This window comes from Tamandua tetradactyla, chromosome 20 (genome assembly GCF_023851605.1).
Source record: "Tamandua tetradactyla isolate mTamTet1 chromosome 20, mTamTet1.pri, whole genome shotgun sequence".
Classification (NCBI taxonomy): Eukaryota; Metazoa; Chordata; class Mammalia; order Pilosa; family Myrmecophagidae; genus Tamandua; species Tamandua tetradactyla.
The window spans coordinates 54,124,971-54,138,603 of NC_135346.1; positions in this window are offsets into that span (position 1 = coordinate 54,124,971).

Consider the following 13,633-nt stretch of genomic DNA (forward strand, 5'->3'; position numbering starts at 1 on the left):
GCCCTTCCTGTTGAGAATGGGGTAGTGCGAAGTCTTGGAGAAGTGGAGATTAGTCGACTCCCGCTGCTTGGTTCCATCTTGGCCCCAGTTCTGGCAGGGGACCGCGGCTCAGGAACATGTGGCCTCCTGGCATTTCTTGGTATTTAATTGTCTCACTGTCTTTTCCAAGTCCCTAATGAAATGACTTGTAGAACAATCTGTCTGTGCCTTATGAAAGTGTCTGTGCACTTTTAATCCTTTTTAAAAACAACTTTAAAGTATTTAACTGGGTGGGGGACTAACATACACAATAGTGTTCTAGAATCTGTGATAGTCACTGAAACTCTTTGCGTCATGCTCTGCTTTTGATGTTGGAGTGATGCGTGTATGTCCCCCACTCTGCCACCCTCTACCTGTGTACAGACCTTTTTAAGAAATGTCTCTTATTCTTTTTTTTCTGATTCAATGCTGTGACCTCTACAATACAGCCTAATCTTTGGGGATTTGTAATAAAGGTTTTAAAAACTGGGGGAGTGGATTGGGAAGGGTTTGCACTGGTCCTGTGTGTTGTGGCTTTTGAGTGTTGTGTGTTTTGACTTTTGTCTGTTTTTATCCGTTTTATATTAATATAATTTTCCTGTTTTAAAAAAAATACAAATTCATCTTGTTAAAAAAAAGTCTTCAGAAATTAATTTAAAAAGTTACAATCCTCTACCCAGTTGTGGAGTGGAAGTGAGGGGTACCACCTTGAGGAAACAATTTGCAAAACACCTGTAGGACCTCGAAAATGTTTGACCCTTTTGCCAGGTAACTCACTTCTGAAAAATTTCGCCAGGAAATTCGAATCAAAGATAAGCTGAATATGTAAAGCTTTTCATCGCAGTATTATTTATAATAGTATAAACGTATAAACAACCCAAATGTCCAGCAAGTAGAGTGTATGGGCCAGAATTCTTGGCTACCAGTGACAGAAACCCAGCTCGGACTGGCTTAAAGGGAGTAAAAGACGTAGATAACCCAGAAGTCCTGTAGCAGACCCCACTACGGGTACAGCGGGATCCAGAATCTGAAATGCTGCATCAGGCCCCGCTCTTGTTCTGCCGTCCTGGGGGTAGACCCGGTTCCCAGGCAAACTCTACTGACGTCAGCCTGCGCTCAGGGTTGCATCCTGCCTTTCAGCTCTCCCAGCCAAGTTGGGTCACATGTCCCTTCCTGAGCCAATCACTGAGGACACAGGAGATACAGGGCCCTGATTGGTCATAACCAAGGCCAACCCGTGTGAACTTCGTGGACCGGAAGTGGGAGTTGCAGGCCCCAAGAAAAACTGGAGCGAGAAAGGAGGGCTGCCGGGCAGGTGGAAGCAACACGAGTCTGTCTTGATAAAGACTGAATAAACCATGATACGGAACTGCACAGTTAACAGCGTGGGCTCTGAACCCTGGCTGTCTGGGTCTCACCAAGACAGTGAGAGAGACTTAAGCTCTTTGTGCCTCAGTTTCCTCACCTGCAAAGCAGGAATAATAGTATCTGACTTCAGGGTGGGTGTGCACATTATTGAGCGCATGCTGGTGGTGTGTTCGGTTCTGCGTCTGACACTCAGCAATAAGCAACAGCTATTAGAAGACTTTATAACACAGGATTAAAATATGGTGAGAAAAATCAAGATATGAAATTGCGCATACACTATGATCTCAAGGAAATTAAAACACATGCAATCAGCAGTCCAAAAACCTGACCATGCATTAGAAAAACCAACAGAAAAGAGACAAAGTGATCATGAAGGCAATGTGTTCAGTGATGGAGTTACTGGTCACCTTTTCCCCTGTGTTTTCCAACTTTTCTATAATGAGCAAATATTACTTTGAATTTAAACTTGTTATTTGGGGAAAAAATTACTTCCCTACTTGGCAAAACCGATGAGAACAGCTGGCCCTTGCTGGAATTTGTCAAGAATTCCCAAGCTGATTGTCGGTGAGTTTTAAGATCCAAATTTAGTCATGGTGGAGATAATGCCTGTAAGTTTCTAGGAGAGGCCTGGTCAGGCTGACCAGTTTGACTGGTCTTTCTCCAGGAGAGGTCTTGGGGCCCAGAGTTCTGGGATGGGGTCTTACAGTGGTATCAGGAGTGGGCAGGAAGGGAGGAAGTAAGAGAGCTGCCCAGGCCTGCTCCTCCCTGCTTGTTAGACCATCCCTGCTTGGTGACACTGGGCTGAGTTTTAGAATCATGGAGTAAGAGAAATGAACCAGCCTTCATCAAGCAACAGAAACCATGAGGTTCACATATTCTCTCAATGAATCTTCATAAATATCTTTGTCAGCTCATTTTATAGGCAAGGAAATCAAGGTTCCTCTAAGGTAGAAGATTGTATCCCAGGTGTATCTGTTCCAGAGTTAAGGCACAATCTTTCAGAGACACATTTCACACCCCCTCTCCAAGGTCTCAGAGTTAGGGAAAAAGTCTAGCCAGAATCCTGGTTCCTTTCTCCCTACTTGGGTGTACACCATCAACTGATTATGGGCCGGGGACATATTAATAGGTGTATCCAATAATCCAAAGACTTTTAAAAATTAATAGACCATATTAATCTAGATTCTTTTGACTGTGAGAGACTGAAGCCCAACTTAAGAAAGTCCAACTTAAGAACGAAGGTGGGTATGTGTGTGCAATTTGTTGACTCATATAGCTAAATAGTTCAATTCTAGCTTAGGTATGGGTGGATCCAGGTGTTCACCTAATGTCATAGAGCATCTGTCTCTATCTCTCAGTTCTGTTTACCTCGGGATTGACATCACTCTCGGACAGGCTCTCCCTTTGTGGTAACCAAGTTGGCCTGTGGTGGCTTCTAACATACATCATACCAGCCTAGCAACCCTTAGATAAAGTTTCCTGGAAAGTCCCCAGGCTATCTTCCCTTTGATCCCTTGGATCAAAAGCCCATCCCTGAAGCAATCTCTATCACATGCCCACATCTGGTACGAAACCAAGTATGCTATGGCCCTTACCCTCAAGAACCACCCAACCTGAAGGGGGAAGGCAGCCCCGTAAGCAGGCGTGTTCAGACAAGCACAATTCTGCAGTTGCCGGAAACAGATCAAATTCAGAGCATCAAGGCTCTGGCTCATTTGATGTCACTTCGGCATTCTTCTTTCTCCTGGCCACTCATGCCGCTCCCAAAGCGTGGCCCATCACATTTTTCCTCTGATGTTTCAGTATACAAAGCCTCTGCCCTGACCCCCATCACCCCCTGCTGCCTGCAGCACAGCTAGCGTGAAAGGGATTTGAGCGTAATAGCTGTAATGGCAGCATCTCTGTCTCTCATTTTCTGGGTTCCTACTGAGCCAACGGTCCTTCACAAAGATGATAATAACAACATGCCATTTAATGAGCACTTATTATTTGCTGGGGACATCCATTACCTCATCGACTCCTCACAGCAGCTCTTGGAGGGCAGGCCCATTGTTACCTCTGTTTCACAGGCGAGAAAGTCAAGACCCAGAAAGATTGAGTCACTGTCCCATTTTGCAGACTCTCTCAAAGACAAAAGGATCCCTTCTCTTTCTTTCCGTAATTGTTTCTCAGGATCTAGATCCAATGGTTCTCAAAGGCAAATGGGCTTAGAACGTTTGAGCCTGTGATATCGCTGACCCCCACAAACAACTCATCAGGTAGGTGCTATTGTCCCATTTTACAGGCAAGGGAAGGGAAGCTCAGAGAGGGCAGTGGCCTGCCCAAGTCACATAGCTAATGAGCTGTAAAGCCAGGATTTGAACCAGATCTGGTTCTTTCCACTACATCACAGCTTGTTTGTGGGTAAATTGTAAAGAAGAAGAAGGAGAAAGAGAAAAAGAAAACCAGATATACCCAGCACCTGCAGGTCAGAAGACGCATCGTCAGCTGGGTCCTGACGTACACAGTGTCTACGGGTTCAGTTCCAGGGACAGGGAATCTGTGCCTCTCCCTTCAGGCTCAACTCTTCTGGTTCTTGGAAGCTGGTTTTGGCTCAGACACAAGGATGTAGAAAACACTACCATTCAAGTCATCCATCTATGGGAACAGAGCCCTGTCCTTGGCTGTTAAACGCACCCAGGTGGAGGCTTCTAAAAGCCCGGGGAGATGACTGTTTCGACATTAGTGAGCCCAGTCAACCCAGTTCTCTTTCGTCAGCCTCCTCCTCTCCCAGCTCCAGCCTACCTGGGTCTAAACCTCTCTCTCTGGATTGACAGCCTCAGACTCTTCTTTCCTCCGTCCTACCAAGGAATACAAATGGCCAGTCTAGGAGTTGGCCAGACAGGCCTGAGTCCACATCCATGCTTTGCCTGTAATAAGTGGGCTCCCAGGGGATGCCCTTTATCTTCAGGTTTGTGAGAGTGGTACCCCATGGAGCTGTGCAACTTAGAAGTTCCTCACCTCTAAGTGGGGACTGGAAGACCCACCCTCATAGTCTGGTGGAGGCTCAAAACAGATGTTTCCAATATTGATACAGTCTAGGGTTGGGGGGATAAGCTTCTGCTCAGAAGAATGACAAGCCTGAGGTCTGCTGTGTGATCTTAGGCAAGTTATTGAGCCTCTCTGAGCCTCTGTCTCCCAGTCTCTGAGGTGAGAGGGTGTCAGCCACCTCATGGAACTATGCTAGGAAGCTGCTGGCCCTCAGTAAGTGTTGAGTCATGGTAAGTGTCAAATTCTTACCAGGAAAGTAAGCCCTCCAACCCCACTCCATCACTCCTCCATCACCCCTCATCCCTCCCCCGGCTGGACCAGGATTGCCTCTGAGCTCACCTTCCCTGCAGCCGTGATGAGTCTACCCCACCACCCTGCAGGTAGCACCTGCAGGTGTGTCCATATTCCCTGCTACCAGCACAGGAACCACCAAACAGTAGAACCTTGGAATTATGTGTCCCCTCCCACCCCTGTGGAATTTCTGGCACCAGCCCACCTCCTTCCCGCAAAGAATGAAAGCGAGTGGCCATCAGACATAGGGAGCTTGCAAGGTCTCAGAGCTGGCCCCGGCCCCTTGCTCCCTGCTTGTTTTGGCTCCCCATCAGGAATGCCGGCCCCAGCCCTGGGAGGCTGACCGACCTCAGACTCCAGAGGGAAAGTCACACTTTTGCTCAACTCCCAGGAGCAGCCCTGCATTCCAGGAGGGGCGTGGGAAGAGCCAGGCCTCCCCAACTCCCCGCGGGGCGGGGACAGCCTAGCAGCCAGTCATCCCTGCAGCTTGGGTGTTCGCCAGGCCGGCCTGGAGGCTGCACTCCGCACTGCGTGGGGCCCCCAGGGAGACCCCTGCCCCACCACGGGGGGATGGAGATGGGAGGCCGAGAGGAGGTTTCCGTTGCCACTGCAGGTCAGAAATACAAGAAAGTTCCCACTGGGACGTTTCTGACCTTCCCCACGCACCCCCAGTTTCCCGTGCGAGCTGCCTCACCTCTCTCTTTTCTGCCGCCACTCCCTCCCCTCCCCTCCTGAAGAATTCTCTCCATGATTCTGAGCAATTCCTACCTCCCATAGCCTCTGCTGCCTTAGTCCCCAGCCCAGGCAGTCTCGGAAGGGTCCAGGCGGCCACCCGTCTCTGCCTGATGGCCCTGCCTTCCAGCCTGGGGTTGCTTCCAGCTGGGGCCCGTGGTTGGCGGAGGCGGGCTACTGGGCGGAGGGCAGAGGCCTTGGAGGGGGACCTGGCAGAAAGGAGGGCCGGCGCCCTCCCTGCGGAAGGAGCCACCTGAGCGAAGAGGCCGAGAGGGCAGCGTGTTCAAGAAGATTCCAGGGCAGGGACAGAGGTCCCCACAAGACCTTTTCCTTCTGCTAAAAGCAGCCTCTCTCCCTCCAAGAGGTTCCCAGGACTCTGTTGGCTGATGGCCCTTGGGCTTCTCCCCCTGCGGGCAGAGCTCCACCTGCTCAGCAAAGGACGGCAGGCAAAAGGGCCGTGGGAGAGCCGAAGCAGGGAGGGCGAGGCAGGACGGCCGGGTGGCACTGGGTAAGGAACACAAGCCCAATGGGCCTCCTTTTCCCCACCCTGGTCCTAAGAAGAGAACCCAGAAGCCCAAAGGTTCAGAGAAGCGGGGCTTTCCGCAGTCCTCCCCGCGCTGGGAAGCTGTTCTTTCCAGACGATGGAGCAACTTCGCCCTCTAGTGGCCGTGGTGAGAGGCGGCCGAGGTCGGGCTACAGCCCTCCTATCCCACCCGACGCAGATCCTTGGAAGCCAGCCCCTGCGAATGACTTTGGGAATCTGGGTTAGCTAGAGTCTTGGAGGAGGGCATCGTAGGGTGAGACTGGAGTTGAGGCTGGGGTTAGATCTGAGCTTGCGTTTGAGCCAGAGCCCGGTTGGGGGCTGAGGTGAGATGGCTGGAGCTCTGGTCAGGAAAAGAAAGGTTTCCTTTCCCCAGCCCTGCAATCCTGGGGCGGAGATACATAGAGATGGGATTCCTAATTCTGCTTCCACCTCAGGCTACTGACCTGACCGGTGAGGTTATGTGTAACCCCAAAGTTAGGAAAAATGCAATTAAAAAAAAATCTTCAAATATAGACAGGAAATGGCAATGCTGCTAAAACTGCATCATCATCCATCAGGGGTGCCTCCCCAAGGCTTGAGCTCTTTGTTACCCAGCTGGTGCAGAAAGTCTGGTCTGCATTTGTGACAGGTTGTGTGGGAGGGTTCTAAACTCAACCAGCTTTCAGCAGAAAGCAGCAGAGACCCAGCACACCAAGCCTGCATGGTGGTAGTGGAGGGCTGTACTTGCCGGGCCATGTGGAGCTGGAAGGACCAGGGGTAGGGCTGGGCGGGGTCGAGTAATGACAGTGCCCTCCTCCTCTCTCCCTGACTCTGCACGTGTTGCCCTAAGGGGACCAGCTCATATTCTCCCAGCTTCGTGACAGGAGGTTCACTTTCTATGGGTCCAGCCAAAGAGTGAAGTTGAATCTAATTGGACCAACTTTAGTATGGTAAGAGAAACCATGGAGTCGAGAAGACAGTGGGATGATATATTTAAATTACTAAAAGAGAAAAACTGCCAACCAAGAATTCTATATCCAGCAAAATTGTCCTTCAAAAATGAGGGAGCAATTAAAACATTTTCAGACAAAAAGTCATTGAGAGAATTTGTGACCAAGAGACCAGCTCTGCAAGAAATATTAAAGGGAGCACTAGAGACAGATATGAAAAGACAGAAGAGAGAGGTGTGGAGAAGAGTGTAGAAAGAAGGGAAATTTAGATATGACATATAAAATACAAAAGGTGAGGACTTCCTGCAAGATGGCGGCTTAGTAAGACGCGCGGATCTTAGTTTCTTCTCCAGGACACCTACTAGGGGAGTAGAAACGATACAGAAAGCGCCCAAAGCCACAACAGAGATAAAAAAGACAGCGTACCCCATCCTGGAACGGCTGGCTGGCTGAGAGAAGCAGCTCGGGTGAGATCGCCGAGGCGCGCGGGCCTTACCGGGCGGGGTGGCAAGCGGCCGGAGTTACTCCCTTCCCCCTTCCCGGGCCGGCTGGGAGAATTGGAGAGGCAGTCCCCTGAAACCAAGGCGGCTGGCGCCCACACCACGCGCAGCCCCCGGACCAACTGAGAGAATTGGATCGGAAACCCCCAGGCCGCGGAGAACGGTGACGGGTGGGGGAGGCCCCTTCCAAACCCGTGACTCCCGGGGAACGTGCACTCTCTCGGGCGGGCCGCTGCCGCTGGCGCCCTCCCGCCAGGCTTGTTGCCCAGGGCCGACTAGGAAATTCGGACGGGCTCTTTCCCTGGCTGCGGCGACCAGCAACCCTCCCTGCGTTCGGACACCCTCCCTGCGTTCGGACCTCGGGCCGGCTCAAGCCGCTTCGGCTAGCGAACCCCCAGGACGGCGAGAGTTTTCCAAAGTTTAAGGTCCCACAGCACCTTTTACTGGTGGGACCCGCAGACAAACGTGTGCCACGAGCGCCACCTACTGGGCAGGATAAGAAAAACAGAACCCAGAGATTTCACAGAAAAATATTACAACCTTGCTGGGTCCAACACCAAGAGAAATCTGAATAAATGCCCAGACGCCAGCAGCAGAAGATAACTGTCCACGCTCAAAAGATTGAGAATATGGCTCAGTCAAAGGAACAAACCAATAGCTCAAATGAGACACAAGAGCTGAGACAACTAATGCTGAATATACGAACAGAAATGGAAAACCTCTTCAAAAATGAAATCGATAAATTGAGGGAGGACATGAAGAGGACATGGGCTGAACATAAAGAAGAAATAGAAAAACTGAAAAAACAAATCGCAGAACTTATGGAAGTGAAGGATAAAGTAGCAAACATAGAAAAAATAATGGATAGCTACAATGATAGATTTAAAGAGACAGAAGATAGAATTAGTGATTTGGAGGATGGAACATCTGAATTCCAAAAAGAAACAGAAACTATAGGGAAAAGAATGGAAAAATTTGAACAGGGTATCAGGGAACTCAAGGACAATATGAACCGCACAAATATACGTGTTGTGGGTGTCCCAGAAGGAGAAGAGAAGGGAAAAGGAGGAGAAAAACTAATGGAAGAAATTATCACTGAAAATTTCCCAACTCTTATGAAAGACCTAAAAGTACAGATCCAAGAAGTGCAGCGCACCCCAAAGAGATTAGACCCAAATAGGCGTTCTCCAAGACACTTACTAGTTAGAATGTCAGAGGTCAAAGAGAAAGAGAAGATCTTGAAAGCAGCAAGAGAAAAACAATCCATTACATACAAGGGAAACACAATAAGACTTTGTGTAGATTTCTCAGCAGAAACCATGGAAGCTAGAAGACAGTGGGATGATATATTTAAAATACTAAAAGAGAAAAACTGCCAACCAAGACTCCTATATCCAGCAAAATTATCCTTCAAAAATGAGGGAGAAATTAAAACATTCTCAGACAAAAAGTCACTGAAAGAATTTGTGACCAAGAGACCAGCTCTGCAAGAAATACTAAAGGGAGCACTAGAGTCAGATACAAAAAGACAGAAGAGAGAGATATGGAAAAGAGTGTAGAAAGAAGGAAAATCAGATATGATATATATAATACAAAAGGCAAAATGTTAGAGGAAAATATTATCCAAACAGTAATAACACTAAATGTCAATGGACTGAATTCCCCAATCAAAAGACATAGATTGGCAGAATGGATTAAAAAACAGGATTCTTCGATATGCTGTCTACAGGAAACACATCTTAGACCCAAAGATAAACATAGGTTGAAAGTGAAAGGTTGGGAAAAGATATTTCATGCAAATAACAACCAGAAAAGAGCAGGAGTGGCTATACTAATATCCAACAAATTAGACTTCAAATGTAAAACAGTTAAAAGAGACAAAGAAGGACACTATATTCTAATAAAAGGAACAATTAAACAAGAAGACATAACAATCATAAATATTTACGCACCGAATCAGAATGCCCCAAAATACGTGAGGAATATACTGCAAACACTGAAAAGGGAAATAGACTCATATACCATAATAGTTGGAGACTTCAACTCACCACTCTCATCAAGGGACAGAACATCTAGACAGAGGATCAACAAAGAAATAGAGAATCTGAATATTACTATAAATGAACTAGACTTAATAGACATTTATAGGACATTACATCCCACAACAGCAGGATACACCTTTTTCTCAAGTGCTCATGGATCATTCTCAAAGATAGACCATATGCTGGGTCACAAAGCAAGTCTTAACAAATTTAAAAAGATTGAAATCTTACACAACACTTTCTCGGACCATAAAGGAATGATGTTGGAAATCAATAATAGGCAGAGTGCCAGAAAATTCACAAATACATGGAGGCTCAACAACACACTCCTAAACAACGACTGGGTCAAAGAAGAAATTGCAAGAGAAATTAGCAAATACCTCGAGGCGAATGAAAATGAAAACACAACATATCAAAACTTATGGGACGCAGCAAAGGCAGTGCTAAGAGGGAAATTTATTGCTCTAAATGCCTATATCAGAAAAGAAGAAAAGGCAAAAATTCAGGAATTAACTATCCATTTGGAAGAACTGGAGAAAGAACAGCAAGCTAACCCCAAAGCAAGCAAAAGGAAAGAAATAACAAAGATTAGAGCACAAATAAATGAAATTGAAAACATGAAAACAATAGAGAAAATCAATAAGGCCAGAAGTTGGTTCTATGAGAAAATCAATAAGATTGATGGGCCCTTAGCAAGATTGACAAAAAGAAGAAGAGAGAGGATGCAAATAATTAAGATCAGAAATGGAAGAGGAGACATAACTACTGACCTCACAGAAATAAAGGAGGTAATAACAGGATACTATGAACAACTTTACGCTAATAAATACAACAATTTAGAGGAAATGGACGGGTTCCTGGAAAGACATGAACAACCAACTTTGACTCAAGAAGACATAGATGACCTCAACAAACCAATCACAAGTAAAGAAATTGAATTAGTCATTCAAAAGCTTCCTAAAAAGAAAAGTCCAGGACCAGATGGCTTCACATGTGAATTCTACCAAACGTTCCAGAAAGAATTAGTACCAATTCTCTTCAAACTCTTCAAAAAAATCGAAGTGGAGGGAAAACTACCTAATTCATTCTATGAAGCCAACATCACCCTCATACCAAAACCAGGCAAAGATATTACAAAAAAAGAAAACTACAGACCAATCTCTCTAATGAATACAGATGCAAAAATCCTCAATAAAATTCTAGCAAATCGTATCCAACAACACATTAAAAGAATTATACATCATGACCAAGTAGGATTCATCCCAGGTATGCAAGGATGGTTCAACATAAGAAAATCAATTAATGTAATACACCATATCAACAAATCAAAGCAGAAAAATCACATGATCATCTCAATTGATGCAGAGAAGGCATTCGACAAGATTCAACATCCTTTCCTGTTGAAAACACTTCAAAAGATAGGAATACAAGGGAACTTCCTTAAAATGATAGAGGGAATATATGAAAAACCCACAGCTAATATCATCCTCAATGGGGAAAAATTGAAAATTTTCCCCCTAAGATCAGGAACAAGACAAGGATGTCCACTATCACCACTATTATTCAACATTGTGTTGGAGGTTCTAGCCAGAGCAATTAGACAAGAAAAAGAAATACAAGGCATCAAAATTGGAAAGGAAGAAGTAAAACTATCACTGTTTGCAGACGATATGATACTATACGTCGAAAACCCGGAAAAATCCACAACAAAACTACTAGAGCTAATAAATGAGTACAGCAAAGTAGCAGGTTACAAGATCAACATTCAAAAATCTGTAGCATTTCTATACACTAGTAATGAACAAGCTGAGGGGGAAATCAAGAAATGAATCCCATTTACAATTGCAACTAAAAGAATAAAATACCTAGGAATAAATTTAACTAAAGAGACAAAAAACCTATATAAAGAAAACTACAAAAAACTGCTAAAAGAAATCACAGAAGACCTAAATAGATGGAAGGGCATACCGTGTTCATGGATTGGAAGACTAAATATAGTTAAGATGTCAATCCTACCTAAATTGATTTACAGATTCAATGCAATACCAATCAAAATCCCAACAACTTATTTTTCAGAAATAGAAAAACCAATAAGCAAATTTATCTGGAAGGGCAGGGTACCCCGAATTGCTAAAAACATCTTGAGGAAAAAAAACGAAGCTGGAGGTCTCACGCTGCCTGACTTTAAGGCATATTATGAAGCCACAGTGGTCAAAACAGCATGGTATTGGCATAAAGATAGATATATCGACCAATGGAATCGAATAGAGTGCTCAGATATAGACCCTCTCATCTATGGACATTTGATCTTTGATAAGGCAGTCAAGCCAACTCACCTGGGACAGAGCAGTCTCTTCAATAAATGGTGCCTAGAGAACTGGATATCCATATGCAAAAGAATGAAAGAAGACCCATCTCTCACACCCTATACAAAAGTTAACTCAAAATGGATCAAAGATCTAAACATTAGGTCTAAGACCATAAAACAGTTAGAGGAAAATGTTGGGAGATATCTTATGGATCTTACAACTGGAGGCGGTTTTATGGACCTTAAACCTAAAGCAAGAGCACTGAAGAAGGAAATAAATAAATGGGAACTCCTCAAAATTAAACACTTTTGTGCATCAAAGAACTTCATCAAGAAAGTAGAAAGACAGCCTTCACAATGGGAGACAATATTTGGAAATGATATATCAGATAAAGGTCTAGTATCCAGAATTTATAAAGAGATTGTTCATCTCAACAACAAAAAGACAGCCAACCCAATTACAAAATGGGAAAAAGACTTGAACAGACACCTCTCAGAAGAGGAAATACGGATGGCCAAGAGGCACATGAAGAGATGCTCAATGTCCCTGGCCATTAGAGAAATGCAAATCAAAACCACAATGAGATATCATCTCACACCCACCAGAATGGCCATTATCAACAAAACAGAAAATGACAAGTGCTGGAGAGGATGCGGAGAAAGAGGCACACTTATCCACTGTTGGTGGGAATGTCAAAGGGTGCAACCACTGTGGAAGGCAGTTTGGCGGTTCCTCAAAAAGCTGAATATAGAATTGCCATACGACCCAGCAATACCATTGCTAGGTATCTACTCAAAGGACTTAAGGGCAAAGACACAAACGGACATTTGCACACCAATGTTTATAGCAGCATTATTTACAATTGCAAAGAGATGGAAACAGCCAAAATCTCCATCAACAGAAGAGTGGCTAAACAAACTGTGGTATATACATACGATGGAATATTATGCAGCTTTAAGACAAGATAAACTTATGAACCATGTAATAACATGGATGGACCTAGAGAATATTATGCTGAGTGAATCCAGCCAAAAACTAAAGGACAAATACTGTATGGTCCCACTGATGTGAACGGACATTCGAGAATAAACTTGAAATATGTCATTGGTAACAGAGTTCAGCAGGAGTTAGAAACAGGGTAAGACAATGGGTAATTGAAGCTGAAGGGATACAGACTGTGCAACAGGACTAGATACAAAAACTCAAAAATGGACAGCAGAATAATACCTAATTGTAAATTAATCATGTTAAAACACTGAATGAAGCTGCATCTGAGCTATAGGTTTTTGTTTTGTTTTGTTTTGTTTTGTTTTGATTTTACTATTATTACTTTTATTTTTTTCTCTATATTAACATTCTATATCTTTTTCGGTTATGTTGCTAGTTCTTCTAAACCAATGCAAATGTACTAAGAAATGATGATCATGCATCTATGTGATGATGTTAAGAATTAATGATTGCATGTGTAGAATGGTATGATCTCTAAATGTTGGGTTAATTTCTTTTTTTCCGTTAATTAAAAAAAAAAAAAAAGAGAAGGGATAATTGGAGATGAAGGGATACAGACTGTACAACGGGACTGGATATAAAAACTCAGAAATGGACAGCACAATACTACCCAATTGTAATGCAATTATGTTAAAACACTGAATGAAGCTGCATGTGAGGTATAGGTTTTTTGTTTTTTTTTTGTTTGTTTTTTTTTCTTTCTATTATTGTTTTAATTCTTATTCTGTTGTCTTTTTATTTCTTTTTCTAAATCGATGCAAATGTACTAAGAAATGATGAATATGCAACTATGTGATGTTATTAAGAATTACTGACTGTACATGTAGATTGGAATGATTTCTAATTGTTTTGTTAATTCTTT